Source organism: Rhinatrema bivittatum, chromosome 3 (genome assembly GCF_901001135.1).
Source record: "Rhinatrema bivittatum chromosome 3, aRhiBiv1.1, whole genome shotgun sequence".
In the NCBI taxonomy this organism is placed as follows: Eukaryota; Metazoa; Chordata; class Amphibia; order Gymnophiona; family Rhinatrematidae; genus Rhinatrema; species Rhinatrema bivittatum.
In genome coordinates, this window is record NC_042617.1 from 228172636 (window position 1) to 228187521 (window position 14886).

The 14886-nt window shown below is 47.2% G+C and overlaps 1 protein-coding gene across 11 annotated transcripts in view; it reads left to right on the top strand.

Moving 5' to 3' along the window:
• The window catches only part of PHF10 (PHD finger protein 10), an 885396-nt gene that overhangs the window by 341066 nt on the left and 529444 nt on the right, over positions 1-14886 (top strand). The window lies entirely within an intron of this gene.

Sequence of the window (14886 nt, forward strand, 5' to 3'; positions counted from 1 at the left end):
TATATATAACATCATTAAGAGTATATATAACACTGATGGATAGAAGAGGGGGAGGGGAGCTTATACATAACATTATTTAGTATATACATAACAATTGGAGCATGAAAAATAACATTTTTTTGAGCATATAGAAAACATTGGAGCAGGAGGAAATGGGAGGGGGCATAAATGTTACATTGATTGAATATATCAATTAAAGGGGGGGAGGGGAGGATGACTAAGGCGTGCAGATGGATGAGGTTATTCCGGAAACGCTTGTTTAAAGAGCCATGTCTTTAGCTCTTTTTTAAAATTTTTGTGTGGATGGCTCTAGGCAAAGATCAGAGGGCATGGTATTCTCACAGGACAAGCAGGTTGGTAGTCCTCACATATGGGATATAAGATGGAGCCAATCACGGAATACTTTTGTCAAAGTTTCTAGAACTTTGACTGGCACCTACTGGGCATGCCCAGCATGGCACTAACCCTGCATCCAGCAGGGGTTTCCCTTCAGTCTCTTTTTTTTTTTTCCACGCAGCTATAGCCACGCGGATTTTTGGAACTCTTCATAGTTCCTGACAGGAATTTCTCCTCAGTAAATTTACTTTAAAAACTTGCAAAAGTTTATATCCCCTAGGGGTCTCCCTTCTCCGCTGTCGAGTGCCGAGTCGTACGGTAAGGTTACCCCGTTTTTCGGTCGGTTTCCGGCGGGGACCACTCTGGGCCTTGTCGGCACCGACTGTGACCGGCCTAAAGTTTTCGTCGGTGCCCTGACTGCCCGAGAACTACGTCAATCACGAACCCTCATCTGGTCTGTGTGTTATGTCTCGGACCATCATATGACGTGGAGACGTACCAATTGTGCCCAAATAACCCTGAAGGGCCGTAGGGCACGACTCGAAAAAATGGCGCTTTTATTTCAGTGTCCGTCTCCACAGGCGCCATCGACACCATCCCCAGTGAAGCATTGACGTCGCTCCGAGGCCGAAGACTCCCGATCGGTGTCCCAGTCTTCGGCGTCTCCTTCATCGATGCTGGAGTCGGGTAAAGCGGAGCACCGGGAGAAGCACCAACACAAGCATCGGAGATGGGTGACTTCCACTTCTGCAACACCGGTGGTGTCATCCAGCGAGCCACCGACAAAAGACCCGGGCCGAGGAGTGTCCCTTGCCCTCGAAGCCGGATGCATAGAGGTGTCCCTCGCCCTCGGTGGGTGCGGCTACTGATATTCCACTGGGACCGGTGGACCCGCCGGTATTGCCCGCCATGCCTCCCACTCCAGACCTGGGGCTCACCACCCCAACACTCCGAGAGGAATTGCACTGGATGGTGCAAGAGGCAGTGGTCCAGGCTTTCCAAGACCACCGAGGCCAGCATCGTTGCCTGTGCCGAAACCGGCACCGATGCCACCGATGCTGCTTCCTCTCCTGAAAGGGCACCGAGAAAATCAGTTACCCATGGCTTCATCAATGCCCATCCCACTTTCATCGGGAAAAGAAGACGCGTCGAGGCCATAGCCTGTTCCGGGGCCTTCAGGAGTCCCCGCACCGAGGCCACCGGTGAAGTCCCCGATGCCATCAGTACCATTGCGTCCGGCACCGATTCCGGACCTAGATTTCTCGATGCCAAGGCCAGGTCCATCGATGCCAGCACTATTACCTTCGATGCCAAGACCTCCTCCGGCCAGAGGAGTTCCAGGTTTTCCAAGAACACCACCGATGGATGCAGGGGATCAACCTTATGATCCATGGACGGACGATTCCTCTGAATCCCAGGACTCAACTGAGGTCCTGTCGGAGTAGTCACCTCCAGAGGAGAAATGTAAGTCTGCGCCAGAAAGTCTCTTCTTTATTAGCTTTATCAAGGAGATGGCGGAGACCATTCCATTCACACTGCAGACGGAGGAAGATTCCAGGCATAAAATGCTGGAAGTACTTCAGTTCCTGGATCCTCCAAAAGAAATGTCCGTCCCAGTCCATGAAGTTCTGCAGGAATTGATTCAGCATAACTGGGAGCATCCTGGAACGGTCCCTCTAGTGAACCGTAAAATGGACGCAGTCTACCTAGTCCAGCCTTCCCCGGGTTTCCAGAACACACAATTAGCTCATTCGGTGGTGGTGGAGAACAGAAGTTTCACGGGGCCATGCTCATCTCACGTATTGCGTCATATCATTTATATATGACACAGTACTACCGAAACCTATTTAAACAACTACAGGAGTTTGGTGAGTCCCTCCCAGAGCTGCTTCAAGACTAGCTGAACGCCATCGTTAAAAAGGGATTCGACGCAGGAAAACATGAGGTCCGATCGGCATATGATGTCTTTGATATGGCCTCTTGATTATCAGTGGCTGGTATTAGCGCTCACCGTTGGGCTTGGCTGAAGTCCTCCGATTTCTGCCCAGAGGTGCAGGAATGTTTGGCTGACCTCCCATGCACGAGGGATAATCTGTGATGAAAAAATCCAAGAGATGGTGGCCCAACTGAAGGACCACAATGAAACACTCCGTCAGCTCTCGGCCGCTCATGCTGAATTTTCAGCTCCCTCCATGCGCCTGTTCAGATGTGAAGCTAAACAAACAGCATACAAAGCCCAGAAATATTACTCACCAGCGACTCGGGCTCGCCCATCCTGGCCCTTCCAGAAGTCTGCACCATGCTAGCCACAGGCTCAGAAATCTCAACCTCCTGCCCAGCCTACTCCTGCGGCTGGATTTTTTTTTTAATTATTTCTTTATTGATTTTCAAACTATAACAATACTGAGAAATTTATCATAACATAAAATAGAACCGATTTCCATTCCATTCATCATCATGTTAATTTTTAAATCAACTCTAATCTTACTTTATATAATCAAATGCAATTTGTACTGACACCAAAAAATCCCTAAAGGAGGCTTTATGAAAATTTAATGGGGAGTTTCATTTTTCGAAAATTAATATCTAAACAGAAAACAAAGCTTAACATAGTACTTTCCCGTCGATAGCAGGGCTGAATTAGCCATGCTGTATGGGAACTGTCAATCAGGGCCCAGGAGGCGGAGCTTCTTAGCAGAGTTAGATCTTTTTGATCCTCTGTGGCTGCGTGAGGGTTCCCGCGCAGCAGTAACGGTTCTCCTCAGTCTGTTTTTTTCCGTGCGCGGGAGCGCACGCGGAGCCCTTCTTCTCCTCAGAAGAGCGAAAAAAAAAAAAAATGTCCAAAAAGCAGTCAGGCTTTAAGCCTTGCCCTTGCGGCAAGATCATGTCCGTCACAGATGGGCATGATCGTTGTTATCGATGCCTCGGGCGCGAGCATCCACAAGCCGACTGTGAACATTGCGAAAGAATGTCACCGAGAGCGCGGCGTCATCGAAACTACCGATGGTTGGAGTTAGAAGAAAAAACGTCAACAACACATTCTTCGCCGGCACCAAAGTCTAAACCTTCTTCTCCGGTAAAGAGAGCGTCCTCCTGGGATCCTCAGTCCCTGAAGGTAAGGGACACGAAAAGAAGGCCCAGGGAAATCGAGGACCAGGGACCTGGCCCCTCTAAACCAAAGGACGTCGGGAAGCAGGAGCCATTCAAGTTGACCGAGCCCTGTTCCCAAAAACCTCGGGGAGAAAATCCGGTAAGAGCCTTGTTACTGTCCAAGGCCGTGGGTCCGAGGTCGTCATCGGCGCCGAAAAAACCACAACCGGAAGGTGGAACTTTATCGGCGCACAGGAAGGTACTGCCCAGTAATTCAAAATCGGCGCCGAAGACACTCTCGGCGCCCGGGAACCATCCGGACCAGGAGACTTACATGGTGCCGGATCGCCCGGAGCTGAAACATCGCAGACCGGGGCCGAAACACTCGGCGCCGAAACACACGGAGCCGGCACAGCCACCAAAGCATTCGGAGCCGGAACCAGCGACAAAGCGCCCGGAGCGGGGATCGGCGCCGAAGCGCCCGGAGCGGGGATCGGCGCCGAAGCACCCGGAGCCGAGGTCGACCACGAAGCACCCGGAACTGAAACTGGCGCCGAAGTACACGGAGCCGAGACCGGCGCCGAAACATAAACATCCAAGTATGCATTCGGGGCCGCCAGGAAAAGACTCGGGCTCGAGTAAAGTGAAGTTGACTTCTTCACGTGATTCATCAAAGACTCACGGTCCGCAATCAGTATCTGCTAAGTCAACGGACCATAAAAAACGTAGACTAGACAGTTCTAGGGATCCGGAGGCACCTGCGGGGAACCAGCAATCCACTCCAGACCCTCAACCTATCGCAATAATGAACCCTCTCCAGGAGTTGGTATCTGCCCACTCGGGGATACAAGAATCTCTGGATGTAAGAAAACACCACAGACCAAGTTCAGACCAAAGGTCGAGGGACAGCAAATCCTCCTCTTCAAGAAAGAGGCGCCATCATCGTTCGACTTCATCGCCCCCCTCGAAAAGACATCACGGCGAAGAGAGGAAACAGCACGGAGCACATCTACATAGGAGATCTTCCTCCTCTTCATCCTCTCATTATAGGAGTAGTTCCTCTCGTTCTGCCTACTCCTCTCACAAGGTGATTCCTATTTCATCATCGCAGTCCCCCAACACTGTGCACTCGGGACATTCCAGGAGTCACAGTGCATCTAATTGGAGTGACCATTCAGATCAGATTAAGGATACCACTCCTCTTCCATCAAAGTCACCTAAGGGTGTACAACGACCATCAATGCCACAACACACTTCCAAGGCATTCTGGGACCTTACACAGTCTTTAGCAGGCTTCTTCGAATCCCTGCAATCAACATATACCCTTCCTCCGGAATCTACGGTTCCAGGGGAACCAGCACAAACTCCGCCGCAGACTCCACAGGATATACCTGCCTCAGAAGCTCACCCTCCACCGATATATCCCATCTCCCCATCCCAACACGTAGATTCTATGTCTCAGCATTCCTCGCCAGATTCATCTACGGGTTACCCTTCTGACCCACCGGAACAACCAGCGGAACCATACTCCACACCAGAGGATCTTACGTATCCTAAATTTGTGGACAAGATGGGTAATATCTTGAAACTAGATATTCAAAAATTGCCAGAGCCAAGGGCAGAAACATTTGGATTATTAAAAATCTTCGATGCCCCCGGGGAGCCGTCAGCCTTACCACCACATACAGTGTTACATAGCGTTCTACAGAAATCGTGGGATACCCCCTATACTCTATCAGCAGTATCGAGGAAGACGGACTTAAAATTTAAGCTACAGAAACCATCCATGTATTCCATTCCACAATTACCACATGAATCTATAGTGGTAGAGTCAGCGCTACAAAAGTATCGGAAAACAAAGGCGCATACTTCGGCTCCACCGGGCAAGGATAATAAATGTCTAGACGATTTTGCGAAAAGAATTTATCAAAACGCAATGCTTACATCTCGAATTAATCATCACCATTTCTATATGGTTCAATATTTATACGAGTGTCTGCAAGCCACCAAGGGCATGTTTACAGCAGCGGGGGAAAGCATTCCGTCCCCGATTTCAGATATGGAGGAATGCACGCGTCATATGCTGAGAGCAGTGTATGAGGGATTTGAGAATTCCTCAAGGGCTTCAGCTATGGCAATTTCTGCCAGACGACTGGCATGGCTCAAAGCTAGTGCCATCAGGGAAGATCTACATGAAAAATTGGCAAACTTACCATGCTCAGGTGATAATCTTTTCGGAGACCGTTTACACGAGACCGTGAGCAAACTCAAAGATCAGGCTCTGGCAGTCCAATCGCTAGCAGCTCCATCGTCTGCGAAACGATTTTTTCCATCACGTAGGCAACCATACACTAGAAGACCGTATAGATCTTACCAGACCTACAGACAACAATCCTTTGCCCCTTACCAGAGGCAGACAACTAACAACCCTCCTCAACAACAGCAGAGGAGGGGAAAACCAAGAACACAACGGCAACCACAACAACAACAGCAGACGGCAGTCTCAGCTAAGACTGCTCAGTCTTTTTGACTCCACTGCCACCGCTACCGCCATCTCTACCGGAACATCCCCCGGGCAGGATAACCACTTGTTGCGATGCATGGAAATCCATCACGACAGATCAGTGGGTTCTAGACATTATTCAAGACGGATATCACCTACACTTCCTATCCAAACCCATCGTTCCTCATTTTCCCCTGAGAGGGAGAAAACCTTGTCAACCCCATCTGGCCCAAGAATTGACCACGCTGATTCATCAAGGAGCAATTCACCCGATTTCCCAGGAAGAAAAGGGCCGGGGGTTTTACTCCCCATATTTCCTCATTCCAAAGAAATCGGGGGGCACTCGACCCATTCTGGACCTCCGGGAACTCAACAAGCACCTAGTCCGGGAGAAATTCAAAATGGTATCTTTAAAATCCATCCTTCCCTTATTGCAGCACAGGGATTGGATGTGCTCAATAGACCTCAAGGATGCATATACCCATATCCCGATCCACAGATCATGTTGGCAATACCTATGTTTCCAGTATCACAACCAGCATTACCAATACAAAGTGCTACCCTTTGGACTGTCGGCAGCACCCAGGGTATTCACCAAGTGCATGGTAGTAGTGGTGGCTCATCTTCGCTTACAGGGACTAACAATATTCCCTTACCTGGACGACTGGCTAGTAGTAGCGTCGGATCCGGTACTGTTGGAATCGCATCTCAACATAGCACTAACCTGTCTACGACGATTGGGATTAATAGTCAATTACCCAAAGTCCAAATTACAGCCCTCACAAAATCTACAATTCATAGGGGCACGTCTGGACACGTGTCAAGCCAGAGCATTCCTTCCGGAGGAAAGAAGACTGGTAATCTGTTCATTGCTGGTAGCCCTACAGGGCATGCAAACTGCTACGGCCCGGACAGTGCTAAGCCTTCTGGGACACTTGGCAGCTGCGAACTTCACAGTCCCCAATACCAGACTCCATATGCGACGACTTCAGTGGGGTCTGAAACGCCAGTGGACACAACACACTCAACCATTACACAAAAGAGTGTGTATAACCAACCAAATGAGACAGGACATCACTTGGTGGCTCAAGTTACCAACGATGAGCAAAGGAGCTCCATTCAATCATCAGCCTCACAATGCAGTCCTTACCACAGACGCTTCGCGAAAAGGCTGGGGAGCTCATCTGGATCTTCTAGAGACGCAAGGCCTATGGTCGCACAACGAGCAGCAATTACAAATCAATCTTTTGGAGCTCAGAGCGATTCGAAATGCCCTGCTCACCTTTCAGGACTACCTTCGAGGTCAGAGGGTCATGATATACACGGACAACCAGGTAGCCATGTTCTATATAAACAAACAAGGCGGGTCCGGTTCATGGTCCCTCTGCAGAGAGACACTACAGATCCTCGCTCACGCCCACAGGCACTCCATTCACCTACAAGCCTCTTACTTACCGGGAATTGCAAACACGAGAGCGGACAGACTGAGTCGGGTATTCCATCCGCACGAGTGGAGAATAAATCCCGAGGTTCTGCAGGAAGTCTTCAACAGTTGGGGTACTCCAACAATAGATCTGTTTGCCACGGAACTCAACACTCAACTGCCTCAATTTTGTTCCATCAGACCCAGTCAACACAGGTTGTCTCAGGATGCCTTCCTGATTCCGTGGAACCCAACTCTTCTTTACGCTTTTCCACCGATTCCATTAATCACGAAAACGTTGCAAAAATGCATCACAGACGGCAGTCAACTCATTCTCATAGCACCTGCGTGGCCACGACAACCATGGTACAGCTACCTCCTACGTCTATCAATAGAAGAGCCGATCCGCTTCCCGGACCGTCCGGACCTTCTCCTTCAAGACAACGGCCTTCTCATTCACCCGCTTCTCTCATCACTCCACCTGACTGCGTGGAGATTGAACGGGCATTATTAACTGAACAAGGAGTTTCCCACACGGTACAAACTATTCTTCTCGAGTCTAGGAAGCCATCCACCAGAAGAAGTTACTCCTTCAAATGGAAACGTTACTCGACCTGGTGTGGGGAAAACAACCTTTCACCCATAGACTGTTCACCAACAGCCTTGCTTGATTATCTGCACTCTCTCTACGAATCAGGATTGGCCACCTCCTCTATTCGAGTCCATCTTAGTGCGATTGCAGCGTATCATCGGCCACTAGATAACCACTCAGTGGCAGAACATCCGCTTCTCTCTAGATTCTTCAAAGGTCTCCTGCACTTACGCCCACCGGTGTCGAAACCACTGATTCCATGGAATCTCAACTTAATTCTTGAACAACTCATGCTATATCCATTCGAACCCATGGAATCCGCACACATGAAATACCTCACTTGGAAGACAGTGTTTCTAGTTGCGATAACCTCTGCCCGACGAGTCAGTGAACTTCAAGCTCTTGTTCATTACGAGCCTTATCTACAGTTTCACCATGATAAGGTTGTACTACGCACTCATCCTTCATTCCTTCCGAAGGTAGTGTCTTCCTTCCATCTCAATCAAACCATTGACTTACCAATTTTCTTTCCAAAACCTCATTCCAATGATAGAGAACGCTTACTACATACCCTAGATTGCAAAAGGGCATTAGCATACTATAAGAGAAGAACACATTCCCTCAATAGATCTTCTCAACTGTTCCTATCCTTCAACCCAAACGCTCCTGGAGCACCAGTAGCGAAGCGTACAATCTCTAGCTGGATAGCACAATGCATCAGATATTGCTATTCTGCTAAGGGAACAGAACTTTCTTCAAGGCCAAACGCCCATCAAGTAAGAGCTATGGCCGCATCATTAGCTCACCTACAGAACGTTCAACCAGTGGAAATTTGTAAAGCTGCGACTTGGTCTTCGCTGCATACCTTCACCTCCCACTATTGCATAGATAAACAATCGGCGGGAGATGCTACACTGGGACAATCAGTTCTACGCACTTTTTCTGGGTAATAGCCACGACTGCCACGCTATTACGCATACCAAAATGCAGCATTACAAGGTATACGGGAGCTTTGGACTCCCATACAGCATGGCTAATTCAGCCCTGCTATCGACGGGAAAAAGCAAGTTTGCTTACCGTAAACGGTGTTTCCGTAGATAGCAGGATGAATTAGCCATGCTGACCCGCCCACCTCCCTGTCAGTCGTGGTTTTTCCCGCTACGCTCAAGCTTAATTACAGACTGAGGAGAACCGTTACTGCTGCGCGGGAACCCTCACGCAGCCGCAGAGGATCAAAAAGATCTAACTCTGCTAAGAAGCTCCGCCTCCTGGGCCCTGATTGACAGTTCCCATACAGCATGGCTAATTCATCCTGCTATCTACGGAAACACCATTTACGGTAAGCAAACTTGCTTTTCCTGCACTATATTTATTCTTAGCTAGACAATGGGGACGAGGTAACTATTTTCCTTTGCTCAATAAAGGCTTTCAAATGTTCAGGCATGAAAAACACAAATATATCCTGTTGCTTTTTTACCAAACATTTACAGGGAAACCTCAATACGAAAGATAATCCCAAAGATATAACCTCCTGTCGGAGGCTTAGAAATTCTTTTCTCCATAGCTGTGTATATAGAGAAAGATCAGGGAAAATCTTTACCGGTTTATCATGAAACAAAATGGGGTACTTTGGCGTCCCATCGGGGTAAGGCCTTCTTTAAAATCTCTCACCCGGACAGGGCCGCCGCCAACAGCGCGACCAGACCAGGCACCGCTCCAGGCCCGCTCTCCTCGCGGCCGAAGCCCGCCCCCCACCGAGAACCGGCCAATCAGCCGACCGCTGCAAGGCAGCCAATCAGACTGAGACCAGTAGAACCTTTAAATTTTAGTCCTTTCAGGCGCCGCGCGCCGAGCGTCGCGCGCCGAAGGAGCACATCAAAGGGGCCTGCCCCTTTGTGCGCCCCTACATGCAGCCACTGAGTCTTAGAAGAAAGACCAGAAAAGAAAAGAAAGTAATATTAAATCTCTACAACAACAAATCTACAGTCTTACCTTACCTCTAAACTTCTCCAAATTCAGATACTCCAATTCAATCCCTTTTCACGTCCACTCAACCTTAACAAAGTTCAACCATGTTCTCCTCTGCTATACCAATTACTTCAACAACAAGAGATATCCAACAAAAAAACAAGGTTCTCCTTCATCTCAACAACACAATAGGCTTATCCCAATCATGCTATCACCCCTTAATCAATTTCTAGGCTTCTCTCTTTTCACAATTTCTCTTCTTAATGCGCAATCCCTTTCCAAAAAAACTCATCTCTTAAATGACTATCTCACAGAAGAACAACCTGATTTATTTGCCATTACAGAAACTTGGTTGAAAACCGAAGACACAGTCCTCCTCAACCAACTTCCAATACAATCTTATGACATATTTTCTATCCCGAGTTTGAAAAAAAGAGGTGGAGGTCTTCTACTTGCTGCCAAAAAGAAATTTAAATTATCATTGCAAGTATCCAGCTGCTCTCAATCTTTTGAAGTTGCAGTCTTCAAATCCTCCCAATTGCAAATTGGCCTCATCTACTCCCCTCCTGGATGTTTAGATTCAGATCCCTCGCCCTTAATAGAATGCATAGCCAAACACATAGACTCCGACTCACCAGCTCTATTGATGGGAGATTTTAATCTCCATGTAGATACCATTCCGCACTCATCCAACTGTGAAGCCTTCCTCAGTTCCCTTAACTCCATGGGATTCAAACAACTCATAAACGAACCCACTCATAGAGCAGGTCATACCCTGGACCTAATTTTTATAAATCAAAATTTCACCCTCAATTCCTACATTACCTGCCAGCCAATACCTTGGTCCGACCATAAGTTAATCAACTTATCTCTACAAAATCACCTAACAATTACTACAGGCCCCCAAAAATCCACAGTCCAATTCAGAAAACTCTGCAACCCAGACACCCTTATCGCCCATCTAACTCAAGAACTAAACCTAATGGACCTCACGGACACCAACTCTGCTTTAGCCTCATGGTCTGAAATCACAAACAAAGTTGCAGACATTACTTGCCCGCTAATCACCAAAACTATTCAGTCCAACAAGGATACAAAAAAACCTTGGTATACTCCAAAGCTCAAATCTGTAAAGCGTGAACTTAGGCATAGAGAAAAGTCTTGGCGCAAGAATCCTTCAACCTCAAACCTCATGGCCTTTAAATCCTTAATGCACCAATACAGGTTCTCCATCCTTCAGACAAAAAAGGACTTCTACTCACAGAAAATTCATAACTTTATATTTGATCCAAAATCCCTCTTCTCTTTAGTGACTTCTCTCACCAAACAACCCGCCTTCGCTTTCCCAGACGATAACGCAGCAAGTAAAGCATCTGATCTTGCCACCTATTTTAAGAACAAAATTCCTAACCTCCTGGACCCTATCAAGAAAATGAAAGTCAACTCCCCACCTCATCTACTCCCCTCCCCTCCACAAATCACAGCAAGCCTTGAGATCTTTGAACCAGTCTCTACTTTGGAAATTGAAAACATTCTAAAAAGACTTAAACCTTCATCACACCCACTAGATGCTATTCCAGCCAACCTCCTTATTTCAATTGCCAAAGACATCTCATACCCTATATCACAGATCATCAATTCCTCTTTATTACAAGGCCTCGTCTCCACTCCACTCAAACTCGCCATCCTTAAACCATTACTAAAAAAACCAAATCTTTCCCCAGACAATCCAGCCAACTTCCGCCCTGTAGCCAATCTCCCAATTATCTCCAAAATCATGGAAACATTAGTTAACAAACAACTCGCCTACTTAGAAAACAACAACATCCTCTTTTCTTCTCAATTTGGTTTCCGAAAATCTAGAAGCACCGAATCCCTCCTTTCATCACTTTCAGATAAAATTCTCTTGAACCTAGAAAAAAAACAATCCTCCCTCCTCATTCTTTTTTTTTAATTATTATTAATAGTTTTTATTGCTGATATTGACAAGTGATAACATGGAAGACATATACAAACAAATCAGCATATTTTCTGTTATACATCAATAGATAATACACCATAATATAAGAAAACTCCAGAATGTTCCCAGATGTTCCCCCCCCCCTCCCCCGCATGCCATGTAATATCAACATAACTCTGGTCAGTCAAGAAGCCATAACTCCAAACTCCACATACACTGTCAGTGTGGTAGGGAACAATATGGTTGAGCCTAGAACTGATAGATCAGTCTATGATTAAATCGTGAAAGTCAAAGATCGCCAAGATATGTAAGGGCCCCAGACTTGGTTAAACTTGGTAAGGCGGTGGTACTTCAAAGCCGTGAGACGGTAAAGGGTGCATGCCCTGTCCAATCGTTGTAGAAGCTCCTCTGAGGTGGGCGGGTGAACCCGTTTCCAATGGTAAGCAATCTCCATTTTAGTAGCCGTGCAAACTTGGTGCATGAAGGTTTGAGCCGGAGTTGGCAGAGAGTCCTCCGGAAAAAAGAGAAGCGCTTGCTCCACGGTCAGGGTGCAAGAAACATGAAAGAGTTCTGACAATAGCTGGGAGACATAAGACCATAGAGGTTGAATGAATTCGCATTCCCACCACATGTGTAGGTATGTTCCAACTTGACGACAATTACGCCAACAGTGAGGGTCCACTCTAGGGTAGCAACGATGCAACCGAGCTGGGGTCAGGTGCCAGTGGTAAAGCGTCTTATAGCTGGCTTCAATAATCCTGGTGGATATATTACCACGGGAGACCGCAGAAAAGATAGGCGTCCAATCGTCTTCAGCTATGGAGGTCTTTAGATCCGTTTCCCATGTGATCATGTAAGCATGTTTGCTAAACGGTAGTGAGATCAGCAGCTGATATAATTTTGATATGAGACCCCCTATTGCCTTGGGAGAGTCACAGTATCCCTCGAACAAAGATCGGGTGGGTGCTAACAGTCCCCTTCGCTGAATGTGTAGCAAAAAATGGCGAAGTTGCATATAAGGTAGGAATTCCATGGAAGACAGTTGATAAGTCTCTTGTAGAGTTGAGAACGAGAGCGGTCTATCCTGACATAGAACATGCTGAATACAATGAATACCCCCGGCTTTCCACTTAGCATAGGCTGTAGCAGGGAGACCAGCTGAGAAGAGAGTATTGTGAAACAGTGAAGTAAGGGAATGGTAATCGTAATGACCCACAAGTTTATTCTTCCATTGTTTCCACACATTATATGTTTGCCTTGTGCAAGGCGGCAGCTTCAGATTTGCCCGCCATGTTTTAGCCGGTTGCCAGAGAAGGGAAGCCAAAGGCACCGGCGCAATCCACTCTTGTTCGAGCGCGACCCACGGTTTTATGGAAACCGAGCAATGCCAGTCAATTATGGGTCGAAGTTGCGCTGCCGCATAGTACTTGGCCAAATGAGGCAGTCCCAAGCCTCCTGTAGACTTAGACTGATAAAGAATTTTTTGAGCCACACGCGGAGGTCTGTGTCTCCAGAGAAAACGGAGTAATTTTCTTTGCCAGTGCACCAAAATAGATCGCCCCACCATAATAGGCAGTGTCTGAAAGAGGTAGAGAAATCTCGGAAGAAGGTTCATCTTGATAGTTGCCAACCGTCCAAGCCACGTTAGAGGGAGTGATGACCATATCTCTAAGTCCAGATCAAGTTTTTTAAATAAGGGTACATAATTAAGCTGAAAAAGATCGGACACATTATGGCTCAAATACACCCCAAGATATTTAAGTTTAGAGGTAGCCCACTTAAAGGGATGTTTTGCTTTCAGTGCACAGACCCTATCAGGGGGACAGGTGATGTTCAATATTTCAGATTTGTCCCAGTTAATTTTGAAACCTGAAACCGCACTAAAACGCGCTAGCTCCAGTTCAAGTACCGGGAGAGTCAGGGCCGGGCTGCCCACCGTGAATATAATATCATCAGCGAACAGGGACATTTTGGATTCACAAGTGTGCAAGGCAAAGCCCTGCACCTGCTGATTGGACCGTATAGAGATAGCCAGGGGTTCGAGAAAAATGGCAAAGAGCAAGGGCGACAGGGGGCAGCCCTGCCTCGTCCCCCTGTGCACCGGAAAAGGCTCCATATACCGACCATTAATTTTGATGCTAGCTAAAGGATTAGAGTACAGGGCTGAAATCCAGTTATGAAAAGAGGGTCCAAACTCCATTTCCTGTAAGGTATGAAACAAAAAAGGCCAGTGGACCATGTCAAAGGCCTTCTCTGCATCAATGGCCAAAAGGAGATGTTCTATCTGGCAATGAGATGCGCCCCAAATGATATTAATAATCTTGCGTACATTGTCGCTAGCCATACGGCCTGGGATAAAGCCTGCCTGATCGGGATGTATGATTTGGGCAATGAAGCAGTTTATCCGATCGGCCAAAATCTTGGCTAAAATTTTTAGATCTAGGTTTATTAATGAGATCGGCTGATACGAGGCACATAGGGCGGGGTCTCTGCCCGGTTTAGCTATAATAGTGATGCCTGCAGTGTTGGAGTCCATGTGTAATGTACCCCCTCCCCTAAGATAATTAAAGTGACTCTGAAGATGCGGGGCCAGGATATGTCGGAAAGTTTTATAAAATTTAGCTGTCAGGCCATCGGGACCCGGAGCTTTACCCACCTTCAGGGTCTTGATAACCTCTAAAATCTCCGGGGTTGTGATTTCTGCATTTAGACTATCCTGCATCGTCAATGTGAGTCTAGGTAGGGGAACGGCCCGAAGATATTGTAGGATATCTGCTGAGTGAATTTGGGTATCTGCTGAGTAAAGATCCCGATAGAATTTGAGAAATTGGTGAGTGATGGCCGAGTTGGTAGTCTCAATCTGTCCCTGTTCGTTTTTGATTTTAAGAATGTGATTTTGAAAGGATTGCTTTTTTAACTGATGTGCCAGCACCCTGCCAGCCTTATTTCCCCCCTCAAAGTGAGTTTGCCTAGTCAGATTCAAGGCATGATTGACATGGTCTAATTCAAGCCTA